This window comes from Talpa occidentalis, unplaced genomic scaffold (assembly GCF_014898055.3).
Source record: "Talpa occidentalis isolate TD23 unplaced genomic scaffold, MPIMG_talOcc4v2.1 talOcc4.16, whole genome shotgun sequence".
NCBI lineage: Eukaryota > Metazoa > Chordata > Mammalia > Eulipotyphla > Talpidae > Talpa > Talpa occidentalis.
In genome coordinates, this window is record NW_023601653.1 from 79,538,167 (window position 1) to 79,552,534 (window position 14,368).

At 49.7% G+C, this 14,368-nt stretch overlaps 1 long non-coding RNA gene across 2 annotated transcripts in view; it reads left to right on the forward strand.

Annotated features, from left to right (window-relative positions):
- The window catches only part of LOC129146011 (uncharacterized), a 65,904-nt gene that overhangs the window by 20,011 nt on the left and 31,525 nt on the right, over window positions 1-14,368 (forward strand). For both annotated transcript variants that reach the window (XR_008552312.1, XR_008552311.1), the window contains one exon: window positions 9,229-9,349. This is a non-coding gene — a long non-coding RNA (uncharacterized LOC129146011). The remainder of the gene's footprint in view (window positions 1-9,228; window positions 9,350-14,368) is intronic.

Consider the following 14,368-nt stretch of genomic DNA (forward strand, 5'->3'; position numbering starts at 1 on the left):
AGCAAGAGGGACTGCCCGACACCCAGCATCGGTGCTGCCACAGCCATGGCAGGGCCTTGTAGGTGCAGGCACTGGACTGCGCAGGGAGTCCAGCTCCCCCAATACTCTCACACCCAGGCAGTCGTCTGAGTCCTACAGTCTACACCTCCTCTTGCCTCCATGCATATGTCTCTCTCTCTCTCTCCCTCCCCCCAAGATGCCCTGAGATGTCTAAAGGCAAGGGGCACTGCATTGGAGAGCAGTTCCCTCAGGCTGCCCATCTCCCTGACACCCTTCCAGGCAAAGTGAGGGCTCGGAATTCTGTCCTCTCGTGGGTTTCTTCTCAGCTCTCTCCTCTCTTCTGGGAGCAGAATCAGAGACACACTCTTGGCCCTCTCGTGTTTTGGGCACTGAGGGCAGATCCAGAGGGAAGAGCTCAGGCCCTGGCCTGTAGGATTCCCTCAGGAAGATGAGGCCATAGCCACCCGAAGGCGTAGCACTCTGGGTGCTGCTCAGCAGATACCTGTAGCTGAGTTGGTCAAGAGCAACCCCACCAAGCCCCAGGGTGATGATGGGACAATGGAAGACGGAGGAAGGTGCTCTAGGAGGTGCTGAAGGCTTCCTAGAAGACAAGGAGAACTGCGCTGGCTCAGTTAGCAGGGAGCAGGGGAATTGGGAGGAGGAAACGCATGGAGAGTTTGAGCTCTCAGTAACTGCATCATCCAAGGGAATGTGAGCCTTGGAAGCTGGTAGGAAGACACGCGTAGGGGTGTGTGTGTGTGTGTGTGTGTGTGTGTGCGCGCGCCTGCGGGAATACAGGGAGGAGGCTGGGTTAGGGAAGGCAAGTCTGATGCAGGGAGGGGGCAGAGAGCTTGGGCTGATGTGTCCTGGAGGCCCCTGAGGCAGGTGGTGGAGGTGGTGGTGGGGGGTGGGGATAGGGGCAGCAACATCATGAGTCTCACTGTTGCAGTCCTGTGAGATGCTGGGCTGCGGGGGCAAGATGCTGGGAAGCCAGGCTGACTTCCCTGACCTTGACGTGTCCTTACGCAGTGTGAGATGAATGAGCCTGGATTTCTTGGGCCCATGAGTCATGCTGGGTAGAGAGAGCTGCTCAGGCTATGAAATGTGGGGAAGAGGCCTCTGGGGGTCAGGAGACAGAGGGAGGAAGACAGAGGTGGGAGTAGGAAGGGGTCATGGGGGACTGGAATCTGGAATCTTGGAGAACTTCATCCTGGCTATTCCCTGTACCCACCCCTTTCATGAAGGCAATTATTTGTCTTAAAGCTAAAAAATCTTCAATAAGTTATCTGGTTTAACCTTCTGTCTTCAGGGGGTAAGCTATTACTTCCCCATTTCACAGATGAGGCTTAGACAAGTTAAGTAGCCAGAGGTCTCCTGCATAGAACACGGTGAAAAGGGCACCAGGAGGCAGGTCTTTTGCCCTATGGGGAGTAACCTCTCTCTTATACAACTAGGCCCCAAGCCTGGCCTGGCTGCTTCCCAGCCTGTAGAAGTTGGCACCAGAATGCAGCAATTTGATTCCTTGCTCTGCCACTTATCAGCTCTGTGACCTGAGGCAAGTTACTTAACCTCTCTGTGCCTTACTTTCATTATTTATAGAGTGGCAATACTATTACCTACTTTTGGGACTAGTTATTAAGGATAAAATGAGATTTATGCAAAAGAACTGTGTACACGTGTAAAAATTTATAAATGTAAAATGTCTTAGGGGTTTTAAATTATCCTCATTCTCATCTTTGTTATCACCTGGCTTATTCTCTCCATATCTGCTGAGCACACTGACTACCTGCCTCCCAATCCTTTGCACTCTGCAGCCTCTAAACCTGGTTTTTACTTCCCTCCGATCTTGCTTTCTACACTCAACCACTGTTTCCACTCTTTTGGAAGGATTGGCACCTGAAGGATCTGGCTACATGCTAGTAAAGTCTTTGCATTTTTATGTTTCTGCCTGGTTTCTTGTTTGTCTCCCTTCTGGAAACCCAGACCACAGGGCTCTGTCTTCTGCCCCCTTTGGAACCTCTTCCTCCCCTCAGGCCTGGGTTCACAGGATGAGTCCAAAAAGTGGACACAGAGGGCTGCAGAGGAGTTGAGATCGAACAGAAAAGAAAGGGCTTGAGGGGGCAGGGCCTCAAGCTGGCCGGCTGCAGGCAGGCCGCTGACCTGGTGCTGTGTAGTTCTTCCGTGGTATGTGCCGTGACCCGGGTGGGGGTATAATCACTGCCTCCTGGAGTTAAGGATTATAGGGGAATGATTTTCCTAATGTTTAGAGAAACTGTATTTTGTCCCCGTGATGTGGGACACATCACCTGGAGATCAATGCCACCTGAGAAGTAACAGCAGTCAAGGGAGGGCCTTTTCCTGTTTGGTTTGTGTGTGCGTGTCCATAGCACACGTACATTTCTCATTTGTTCTAGCGTTTACCAGCCCTTCGTCTAAGGAAATCCTTTCAAAAGTGTATTCTAAATTTCTTTTGCTGAAATTGAGCCCACCTCTTTAATGGAGGTATTTTCTAAAGCCCAGGATCTGGTTCAGTGTCTTTCATAAAAGATGTGTCTAAGGGGAGGGGGTGGAGGGAGGTGGGGCGGCAAGGGTAAATGGTAGCTGTTGGAGAAGAAATGTAATTACCCAGCTCTGGCTTTAATTACATGTAAGCCCTCGACATTCTGAACTTTATTAAACTCCTAACTGTCCACGGGGGTGGGATGGACCTGATGGGTTTTGCTCCCTGGTTTTCTCTGCAGGACTTTTCTGGAAGGTTTACCTCTCCAGGGTCCCTCCCCACCCCAGGTTTTGGGCCCACACTATTTCTCCCAGCTACAGGTGGCGCTATAAATCAGCTCTCCCAGAGAGGAGGTTAGCTCACCTGTCCAGGCCAGGCCAGGTGTCTCGCTGGCTTTGATCTTTCCCAAGAACCTTGGGTTCCTTCTCTCTAAACCCAAATGTTCTCCCTCAATGCCACTTTTTAGGATAACCCACTTAGTTGCTTTGGAGGAAGGGGTGCTTTCTGCAGGGGGCCCCTTTCCTCCTAAGTGGCTTACTAATTACAAACAGAGAAAGCCTGGTCTGTGAGGTTAGTCTGTCCCTAGCTCCTGGCTTGGCGGAGGGAGCCAGGAGCTGGGGGATTTAAAGTGCAATTTCCTGTACCCTTTTCATTTCCTGTTGGGGGTTGTGGAGAGCAATAAGCAAGGTGGGTGGCAGGGCCAGAGCGACTGGGCAGGAGGGGGATGGGCTGGGGGAAGCATCCCTCCATATACCCTTCTGCTGCCTCCCCTTCTCTGGGGCTCAAGGTGAGCTCCTTGGGGATGAGGCTTGATAAATCAGTGTCCAAGCTCCTCCATCCCCCGTCTTGCCTCCCTGAGGTAAAGAAACTGAGTAGAGAGGAGTGGGCGATGATCCAGATCTGATAGATAGAACAGCAGACAAGGGGGTAGGAGGGAGTCTTGGACACCAGTTGGATCCCCTCCGGTTACAGATGAGGAGACTGAGGCCTTGGAGAGGGCGCATGACTGGCCCAAGGTCACATATCTAGGGAAGCGCTGGTGTATCTGGGAATTCCCTGACACAGGGTGGGTGATGGGTCTGCAGGTAAGTACCCTTGCATGGGGGAGGGGTGTGAGGCCTGGGAGAAGGTGGGGATAAGGAGGAGGGGGAACGGGGAGGTGTCTGGACAGCTAGGGCTCCAGGTCCCGAAATTCCCTCTTTGATGAGATTTGTAGAGAAGGACAGGGAAGCTCAGCCTTAGGGAGGAAAGCTCCTGTGAGTCCAGGAACCAGGTATGTGGATAAAAAGGGGAAAGGGAAGCAAGGAACGTGGCCCTCGGAAACGATTAGCCCCACATCTCTCCTTACCCTCTCCTCAGTCAGAGGTGAATGGGCTGGGGGAGGGGGGCACGGCAGAGGACAAAGGAGCCAATTATTGAGTGAGTGGATTAATTGATTAATTGTCCAGAAGCTTCCAGTACTCCCCCAGCAATGACATCCCCCCACCCCCCGACCCCAGTCAGGCATGGCCTCGGTTGGCCCGGATTATTAATTAGGGCTTGAAGTCATTTAACGATGATTTCATTATCGACGTGCTGTCTGTCTCGGGCGCAGCCTGGTTGCCAGGGTGACTGATCGATTGTCTCCCGTTCTCTGCTCGTCTGCCGGCTCCTGCCTCTCCCCGGCCCGGCTATTGGCGAGCACCCCCTAGCGGTCCCCGCTGGTACCGCAGAGCCTCCCTCCACAGTTTTGTCACTGAAGGGGATGGGAGCCGTCTTGGGGTCCGCCTTCTTGGGGTCCTTCAGCCGGCCCGGAGTCTGGGCTGCCCAGCCTTGGTGCCCATTCCAGATGTACAGATTTACATGCTCATTGCCAGGGGCTCTTGGCATTGGGTCCTCCTTTTCCTTGGTTTGTGAAGTCCCTCCGGACCTGGCCCCTGGTGGCCTCCCACTGTTACCCCTTGGGGTGGATGTGGGAAGAGGGAGGTGAGTTTGGTTTCTGCCCTGCAGTCTCTGAATTTAGCTCAGGGAGGCCCAGACTAGCTGTGATGAGGTTCTTCCTGCTACTAAGGAGACTCCTGAGGCTCTAGCTGTAACCAGACATCTGGCCTCTGGGACCTTAAACTTGGGCCTCTGGGACCTTCAACTGGGCTGACACAGGAGCTAATGTTCTTAGGGTCTCCCCAGCTCTGAGAGGAGCTAGGAAGGTTGTCCTTGCAGAGCTTTTCTAGGTTCTCAACTTAAGGCAGCCTGGGGGGAATAAGGTCGGGCCCAGCTTGCCTGCTGTCCTAGGCCTTCACAAACTGGGCGGGTTGCTCGCTCACTGGTTCCTATGTGTACGCTGGTCTCAGTTTCCCCTTTTGTGTGTTTCATGGGTATGTTTGTGGGGCCTGGTTCCTGGAGAGCTGCTCCAAGGCGTTGGTCAAGACTTCTTGGGAGGTGTCCAAATTGTTGACCCCAAATTAATGGATGATCTTATCTTGCTGGCTTCACCTGCTGCTTTCTTAGCTCTCAGATGCAGACATCTCCCCAGTCCTCAGTCCTCACCTCTTCTCACTCTTCCCTAAGTCGTCCCTAACCAAGGTCTGTCTTAGCACTTCCACTAGCGCGCCCCCTGGCCTGCCCGCCTGTGTTTCTTCTCTGTCCCACCTCCGCTGCACTGGGGGCACCAGGCTGCATTAGCCCTGAAAAATTCAGGGCTGAGCTGCAGGCCTCTTCTGATTGCAGCATTTGGTGGTGGTGGTGGGGAGACAGAGGGGAGCAGGTTGGGCTTTTATATCCACGCGGGGGGTCTCCGAGATCCCCCAGGTTGGCACTGGGAGAGAGCCAGGGGGGCAGCCGTGGCAGCAGCGTCACCCCATCAGCTTTCTGGGCACATCCGCCACGGAGCAGCACCTGAGAGGGGAACGGCTCAGCAGCGAGCTGAGTGAGATTGAAGAGGATCATAAAGAAAATATATATCCCCCTCCCTGGCCTCGCTCCCTCCTCCTGCTCTCCACTTGCCTCCTTCTCTCTCTTTGTCTCCATCCCTCCCCCTCCTCACTGCATCCCTGTTTTCTTTGTTCCTTCTTTGCCTCCTTCACCTTCATCCCTGTCCGCAGCTCTGTCTGCCTGCTGGTCTGTCTGTCTGCCTCCAAATATTTTTTGGTCTGAGTTTTTCTAGGACTAGGTCTGCCATCAGCTCCTCTCCCTGTTTCTCTCCCTCCTTCCGTCTCTGAGGCGCTCATACCAGCACATCTTTATGGGGTTCAGAGGGTATGCCGCCAGGCTCGCCACCCACGTTTCCTCGCATCTGTCTCTCTATCTCCTTTTGCTGCCCCCCCCCATCACTGCTCCCATCACTGCTCCCATCTCTCACCCTCCTTCCCAGCTCTTTTTTGTTTTTCTCATCTCTCTCTTTCGGCTCTCCCGGGTCTTTGGCTCACACCCGCTCACGCCCGCCTCTCATCTTCCCTCCTCCCATCCCTCAAGGTTCAGATACTTCATGTGAAATCACCTGGATGGGCTCCAACTGTCAGGTTCCCCCATTCTGTACCCCGTCCTCCGCGAGAGATTTATGGCCCCAACGCTGCATCCTCTGCATTCTCCCCCAGCCCTGGGCCCGTTCTTTTCATTACCTGGTGATTATCTGGGGGCCCTGGCATTTCCCCCAGCCTCCCACCCTCCACCCAGCAGGCAGCGAGCAGCACAGGGAGAAAGGGGAGAGGATTGCTCTTGGGACGAGATGCAAGGACATGGGGACCCTCCCCCTGCACCCGCCCTTCTTTCCCTCAAGCAGATGCACATCTGGGAAAATCCCAGCTCGAGGCAGGGGCAGGCAGCCTAGGACTGTTGGAACACACATAAATCAAACACCCAGATGCCCCTCCCCTCTGCTCTGTCATGACAGCCATGCTTCCCACTTCTGCCTGTCTCCTGTGCTGCTGACAACTTTGGCTCTGTAGTCTTGGCGAGGGCCAAGCATGGGGCCTGGGATAAAGGAGGTGCTCAGTGGTGCCCTCGGTCCCTGCTGAATGGAGATGGGGGTAGGGCAGGGTCAATGGGATTTTTGGGTTTTCCTCTGAGATCTGGAGAAATTCTGCTCCAATTTCAATGCGCTGTTTTGGCATAGTTGGCATAGGTGCCACCTCTTCAGGGTCCTGTCTCTATCCTTCTCCTCCCCTCCTTCCTACCTCCACCCCAGTTTTTCTGTACCTCATTTAGGGTTCAGAGGGGCAGCAGCACTATCAAGTAAAGGCTTTGGTGCTTCTTGTTCTCGTGGCCAGTGGCTTCTTGGACTGATCGCTTGTTCATTTAGCCCTCAGGCCCTAAGTCCAGTGCTGCTGCCGCCCCACCAGTCCAGTCTTGCCTCTGTTTGAAGATGAACATTCTGGGAAAGAGGGGGTACCTCCCTTTGGTCACTGATCCCAGGTCTTCGAAGCCCCACTTTTTGAATGTCTAGAGCAGAAAGCTCCCCAGGCAGGGACGCTACCTTTTGATTTTTATTTCTTTCAGCATAATGCTCAACACATCGGTTAGGATATGCTCTGAATGCTAAATGGCTCTCAAGAAATCCTGGAGCAGATAAAACAAGTTCTCTTTTGGTTTTATGTCTGGAGTAATGAGAAACATGGGTGAGGGAGTGGAGATGGGTGGTGGCGGTAGAGGAACCTAGTAGAAAATTCTGGAAAGCTGGGGGCAGGGTGCTTCTATCCCTGATTCAAGGACCCCCTGGTTGGAGAGGGTCCCCATATAACCACAGACAGGGTTCCAACCTCCTTCCCAGATTCTCCAGCCATTTCCAGCCTTCTCCTCACCCAGGAACCTCGAAAGCATGTTTGCTTCAAAACCCACATCCTGCCAGCCCGTGTCCATGGAAGCTCCATTTCAGTCCCCAATCCACCTCCTCACCCAGACCTGTCTGGGGCAGGCCTCCATCGCCTACCCCAGCTTCCTGCAGGACTATGGGCCCAGCCACCTCCTTCATACTTGCTCTCCCTTCCTCAAACCCCTTGTCTACCATCCTCTCTGGTGTGGCTGGGCCCAATCTCTGACTTCACCCTGGCCTTGTCTTGCATTTTTCTCTTCAGGCCTTTCTCTTCCAAGGTAGAAGAGCCCCAAGGGCACATGATTTGCTGTGATTGTAGACTTGACAGGAAAACACAGCCAGAAAGGTGTGGGCCCTGGGGTGCTGCTGGTGTTAGAGCTTCGAGGAGTCTAGAGAGGGTGTTCCATGGCACTAAGGTAGGGTTTGGGTTGGGGGTGCAGGCCAGAAGTCTTGTGAGCTAGGGGAGGGCCCGGAGGTGTGCTGGGATGGGAATGATTTGGAGATGTATGTCCGGTTCTCCTCCAAACCAGAGAAGTCCTTGGTAGAGTCAGTCCTAGGGGAAGATGAGTAGGAAGAGGCTATTCCTCGACCCTTCTCTTCCAGTGCCCTTCCCTCTGCTCCCTTCGAAGAGCTTGCTTTGTTCATCTCTGGCTTCCCCACAGGGCTCGTTTGTGGTGTGCTTGACACATTCTTTGAGTGAATGAAGACTCGCCCACCTGGGCCTGCTACTTCCTCCAGCTTTGCCAGTCTCTCTGGAGCTTCTGAAAGTACCTGAATCTTACCTGCTCTGGGAGGGCAGTGAGGGGTCTTTGCAGAATATCAACAGTAGTTTGCTCTTCAGTCCATGATGAGAGAGAATTTTGAGGGTTTTTTTCCTCTGGATGCTCAAGGAACGAGAGAGGTATTTCCACAGCTGCTGAAGGTATCTCTCTAACTTTATTATTTCATTTTATTATTTTTTTAAGATTTATTTATTTATGCATACAAGAACTGGGGTACAGGCCAAGAGTTGTGGAGGGTGAGAGGATTCACCAGAGACAGAGCGGGAAGCAGAACAGGCAGATCCACTGAAATACACTGCTGGGGGAGCAGTGGGTGAGACAGGAGAGGTCTGCTGTGCCATGGGGGTAGCGCCCTGGCCGGGCATCAAACTTGTGCTTCAGTGGCTGCGGATAGCTTCATAGGTTGCATCTTAACCCCTTGCACCACCAGGGAGGCCCTATTACTTAATTTTAAAAAGCTGTGGTGGGGACTAGAGGCCAGGCCACAGTGTAGGAGGAATGATTACTGAGTTCCACTCGGGTGTGGCTGCCTGGTGGCCTTTAAAACACTGTGTAAAGGCTGCCTGTGGTCCCAAGTCTGTTGTAAATGAGCCAGTGCTAAATAAACCTTGAAACTTGATGACTCTGTTCTCTTTTGGAATCTATTAATTTTATGGATATGATAGGCATATTTATTGATTGATAAAGTCTTGGAGAAGAAACCTGAAAATTGGACTGACTTCCTGGGTCTCCAAGAAGCAGTTTGCTGTGACCACACATTTGCAACTCTTTCATCTCTGAGGCCCTCGGGGGAATCTCAACTGTTTCCCCACCTCACACACATGTACACACTTTGGGCAATATCCCAACACCAGAAACCCAGACAGCACGTACCCATGCGTGACACCTGTTTTATTGATTGCATATGGCCAATGTTTATTTCTACTCTGGCTTTCTTTTGCCTTCCAGCCATTCTTGGGCAACTTCTTTCCACTGCCAATGGACGTGTGATGTGCAGCTGTAGGAGGCAGACTCAGTTAAATGTTAGTTTAAGTAAAATTAGGTGGAAAGACCAAGTTCTTTAAAAAAGATATTCAAATTAATAAAAAAGTATTTTGATGATATTCTTTTGATTTATCTTTGTCTCCTTTTTCTTTTATTATTATTATTATTTCTCTTAGTATTGCAGGCAGGGGATTGGAAAGAACCAGGACACGGAGATAAAGAATGTCCCCGTGAAGCTTGGGGCCAGAGGCTGTTTATTGTCGTCACGATGTGGTGCACGGGCTAGAGGTGAGGAAGGTAGGTCTTGGCGGAAAAACCATATTGATCTGTAAGACCTTGAGACTTTGAGACTTGATAACAAGCTTCCTATGGCTCAGATGATCTTCTGTCTTTCCTAAAACAGAACAAATTAAATTTCAAGGGAGATGGTGGGGGAGCAGGTGCCAAAGGCTGTGGGAGTAGCCCAGCAAAGGCTGGTGAGACAGGGCCGAGGGCGAGCCAGCCAGCGGCTGACATGGGTGCACGGGAGGGCACAGAACTCCGAAGGAGGATGGGCAGACAGAGGTGGCATTTCCTAAGCCACCGGGCATGCAACACACACACACTGTGGCTGTTGGGAGGAGGGGTGCCTGGGGGAAGGGGCTGTGGGCTCTGACCACTCACAGCTGCTCGTGTAAAAGCAGAGCCAGCATATGGTGATAGAGGGATGGATTTCTAGATTCCATGCTTACAAGGAAAGAAAGGATGGGCGCGGGTGTTGGGGACAGAATCTAAGCTGTTTAGCAAGTTTTCGTGGAAAAAGGAGTATGTGTCAGCACTCCTTACAGACAAAGACCGCCCTTTTATTATCGTGGTAGACTGGAGATGAAGGTGGACAGGCAGATGGATTTCCTTCCAGTGTTGCCTCCTGAGGACTTTTATTAGGAGTTCTGGGTTGATAAGATACTGGGTTGACAAGAGGGGATAGAATTATAGGGGGAAGAAGGAGAGAAGAAACTGATTTTTACTGTTGATATTAATGTATCACAATACTTTCTATTCCCTTCATTACACACTCTTTCTGGCCTTTCCTGGTTTTATTTCTTCCTGTTTGGAAATTCCAATCCTGATTCTTCCCTGTAGCCCATCTAGCTTATGAAGACTTTAGAAGTGGAAGCCTGGGCTTTTGTGATTTGTCAAGTTGATAAACTTGTGTTTTTTTTTTTTTTTTAAGATTTATTTATTTATTTATACAAGCACTGGGTACAGTCAGAAGCTTGGGAGGGTGAGAGAATTCACCAGAGCCAGAGCGGGGAGCAGAGCAGGCAGAAGGACCGAAGTACACTGCTGAGGGGAGCAGCTGGCGGCAGGAGAGGTCTGTGCGCCATTTGGGACCCTCACCAGTGGCCCGGGATCGAACCGGTGCTGCAGAGGCTGCGGGCAGCTTCGCAACCCAGCACTCAACCCCTGCACCAACAGGGGAGGCCCGATAAACTTGTTTTGATATGATAGAAATGTTGAAACATTTCAAAACTGATTCTGATTGAAGTTAAACCTGTGAATGTGTTAGCTCGAGAATAAAGAATGTTGGCTGTGACTCTCATTGTCTTCTAAGAAGTTATCCTGGAGGGAGAAAGAAAAACCCCCGTTCACAGCCATGCCAGAGTGATACCAGGTACTGTGGAGTGTCAGCAGCCTCTAGGGAAGTGCTGATAGTCTGATCATTTCCCCCAAATAATGGGGTAGTGCTGCGGGTGCAGTGTCTGCGTATGGTCCAGAAGCTATAAACAATGCAGGAAGGAATCAAAAATATTGCAGTTTACGCTAGATGGATTTTGGTCTCCATTTGGGTAGGTGGGTTTTGTCTGGAGTGTCAGTCCACACTAAGATGGGCTTTCACTGGCTTGGAATTCAGCCTCTGCTTGACTGGGATGGGAGCCCAGAAGGTTCATGGTGGAGGTGGTAAGATAGTACATGAGGACATGGTTGTATTTCTTTTTGGTCTAATGAACAGACTGTGTAGGGGCTGCCATGGCATTCAAGTTCAAGTCTCGGTTGCAGCTAGTAAAATTTACCTGTGTCAGTGAGAGAACTTGAAGCAGCTTCTACCTGAAGGAGTTTTATTTCAGAAGAGGAGACAAAGTATTCTCCCAAGTAACACTCAAAGAGAGTGTAGTACAAATTAGGGTCATAGGTGGGGGATCCCTGACAACTTATCCCATTAGTTTGGTGAGGTTGTTCTCAGAAGACCCCTGGGAGATAAGCTTGGATATTTATTTTGTCTAGTATGAAGGGAATTTGGTTGCATCAGCTTTCTTTCCAACCTCTCAGAGAAACTATCAGAGCCTCTCTTTCCTCAGGGGAGAAGCAATACAATCATTACTACTGAAATGGTTTTTCTCTGACTCTTCCTTTTCTGCACAGACCAAGAGTAAGAATTATTATTATTATTATTATTATATTTTAAAGCCTAGATCTACATTCATATCTGTAACAAATATTTAGCTGGATCTATCTAGTCAGATGAGCTGGATTTAGTAGTTCAGAGTGAGGTAGAATTTGTTTTGTGTTTTTTTGGGGGGGCATGGAAGGAAGCAAAATGAGCTTGGTTCATAGCCTAGCTTCACACTAGCATGATGAAGATGTAACTTGAACTGATTTTTTTCCTTGGGAGAAACTTGGACAAAATGCCAAAATGGGATAATTGCTCCCTCTTCCATGCAGCCTTCTCGGATTGACATGAGGTATACAGAAAGTACTCCCTAACTTGGTGACACTGGAAAAATTAAGTCTTTACCATTTTTTTTATCTTCCCTCAATTATGAAGTCATCTGGGGGCCTGGCTTGTCTTTGCCTCTGATGTAAATTCCTCTGATACTATTCACTCATGATTTAGAAATACCCTCCCAGTCCATGGCATATATATATTTTTATCTACTTTGGGTGATGGGAAGAATCTACCATATGCCCTTAATTGTAGCTTCCCAGAGAGTGGAATTCTCTGTTTGCCACTATTGTCTTATACTGTGTGCAAAGAACTTGTGTGATTTAGAAGTGTTGATGATTGGGCAGTGGAGGGAAGTCATTGCGTTTATTTGAATTCTTTTGCACAAAGAATCATTTTGGTGTCTGAATTTTCTCATTTGGAATTTTCCTTTGTCTTCATTTACACTTAGTTGAAATTTGATTTTATTAGTTTGAATCACTTGGAAACTTTTTGTGGTTTCCACTTGAGAGAAACACCAAACCCTTGTAAGGATCATCCAGTTTTTCACTTGGACTCAACCCAAACTAAACAGAATCCATCTGTGTACTTAGTTTCAGGCAGTACAGGAAAAAGGGCAGCAAATATAAGAAACCCTCTTCTCTGTGAGCTTCAAATATGAAGGCATTTTGTGAGTATGTCTCCATCCTTCTAAACAATAACCACCAACGGGCTCAGAAGCAATCCGCCGTTCTGTGGTCTAGCCTTAAATTCAGTTATTGCAGTTTGCGTTTCATATCATGTTGCTTAATGTCAAAGCATTGAGTGACTTATTTTCCAAATTAAATAAAGCAATGGGCCTAATGAGACTGCGTGGTGTGTTTGTTCAGTTGTTGGACATCAAGGGGACGCTGACACTGGAGTAAATAATAAATGTCACAAATGATGTAACTTCGCCTCAGTCAACTTGGGTTACTTCCTTTGTACTTTCATTCTGTTGTGGTGAAAGAGACTTGGGCCTGCCTCCTTGCTTCCCATCTCTGAAATCACCACACTGGGCTGTGGCACCTCCTTGGCTGTGTCCAGTTAACTCTTTGTGCCTCTGGCTTCAGCTGGGGAAGGAGCTGAAAGCTTGGCCAGGCAGGAGCTGTGCTCCCAGGATCCTCCTTGTCACCTGCTGCTCCTGTCCTCTTCCCAGACAGGGCGTTCTCTCAGCGTGAGGCCAGGGGTCACAGCACTGGACATCCACGGGGAAGAGCAGGGGCAAGAAGAGCGCACTGGAGAGGTCAGATATCTAGGAATTGAGAGAGAAGCTTCCCGAAGGAAGGTCATGTTGACAGGGTTTGGAAAGAGGGTGCTTTAGGCAGAGAGGGATGGGGCGGTCTGTGTGAGTGTTGAGGTGAAGAACAGCTGGATTTTCAGGTGTGGGAAAGAATGGTCTGTTCAGGCAAAGGGTTGCAGTGAAGGCAAATGCCAGGAGTGAGCAGCAGAAAAACAGTGGAATGAAAGTCTTGGGAATGCAATGTTAGAAGTTTGCATTTAACAGAGAGCAGGAAATTGTAGCTCTGATTGGGAGAAGGGGTGTGTGTGTGTGTGTGTGTGTGTGTGTGTGTGTGTGTGTCTTTTAAGACTTGAGGGAAGTGTCATTTTCCAGAAGGAGGGTAGAGGGCACTCACACTTCAGTTATGTGCTGCAATGCAGCAGTCAGGGCGAATGTGATTTAGGGCTGTAGCTGCTTCAAGGAAGGGCAGTGCTCCGGGTGGTTGCTGGGTGAATCTGAGTGGGATCGAAGGGGATCTAATTGTTTCAAGTTATTAATTTATGGACCAGCGAGTATGGCTGGAGGCTGGCCCTGGATTTGCAAACTGTGGGAATCTACTAAATAGTGGTCTGGTGGGGACAAGGTGCTAAGTAAGTGACTTCTTGTGAGAGGAATTGAATTGAGGGCTAGGAGAGTGATTCCCAAATGCCTGAAGTAAATACTCTCAGCTGCAATTCTTTAGATTTAATCTAAAGTTGTGTGCATTTTCCCTGAATAAATTCAGGATCCTTCTAAGCTGCTTTATTAATCCCCTTGTCTTTTGACATATGGGGGGCTTCCTTCCTTTTGAAACTAAAAAGGAAAGACCATCTTTCATCTCCTGTTGATCTTCCTGCACTGATAGCCTGTTCAGGACACCCACTATTCCTTATCTCAAGTTCATGTTTCTTAATACCTTTTTTTTTTTTTTTTTAATGAGGAGATGCAAAAATAGAAAAACTCAGAGGTCTGGTTGCTCCTGGTTGCATTGGTCTTCGTTCTTGTTACCGTAGATGATTAAATAATATGAAGAATGCTCTAGGGGTTATGAGCTCAGAGCTGGACACAGACATGGGTCACAGTGAGGAACACAGATGTCCGCTGTTAGTCTACTGAGTCTGGTCTCTAGTTATCAGCAATCACCAAGCCAGAAATGTAGCTGAGGAACTTTTTGCCACCCCCTCCTGTGAGTTACTAGTGCTGGGTCACACTAGTAACCAGTGTGACTGAGAAGCTCACTTTTTTTTTTTTTTTTTTCTGGTACTGGGTTCTTCTTGGTTAAGGATAAGGAGGAGGTTGCCATTCTCTGGCAAACATTCCTAGTCTGCTCCTG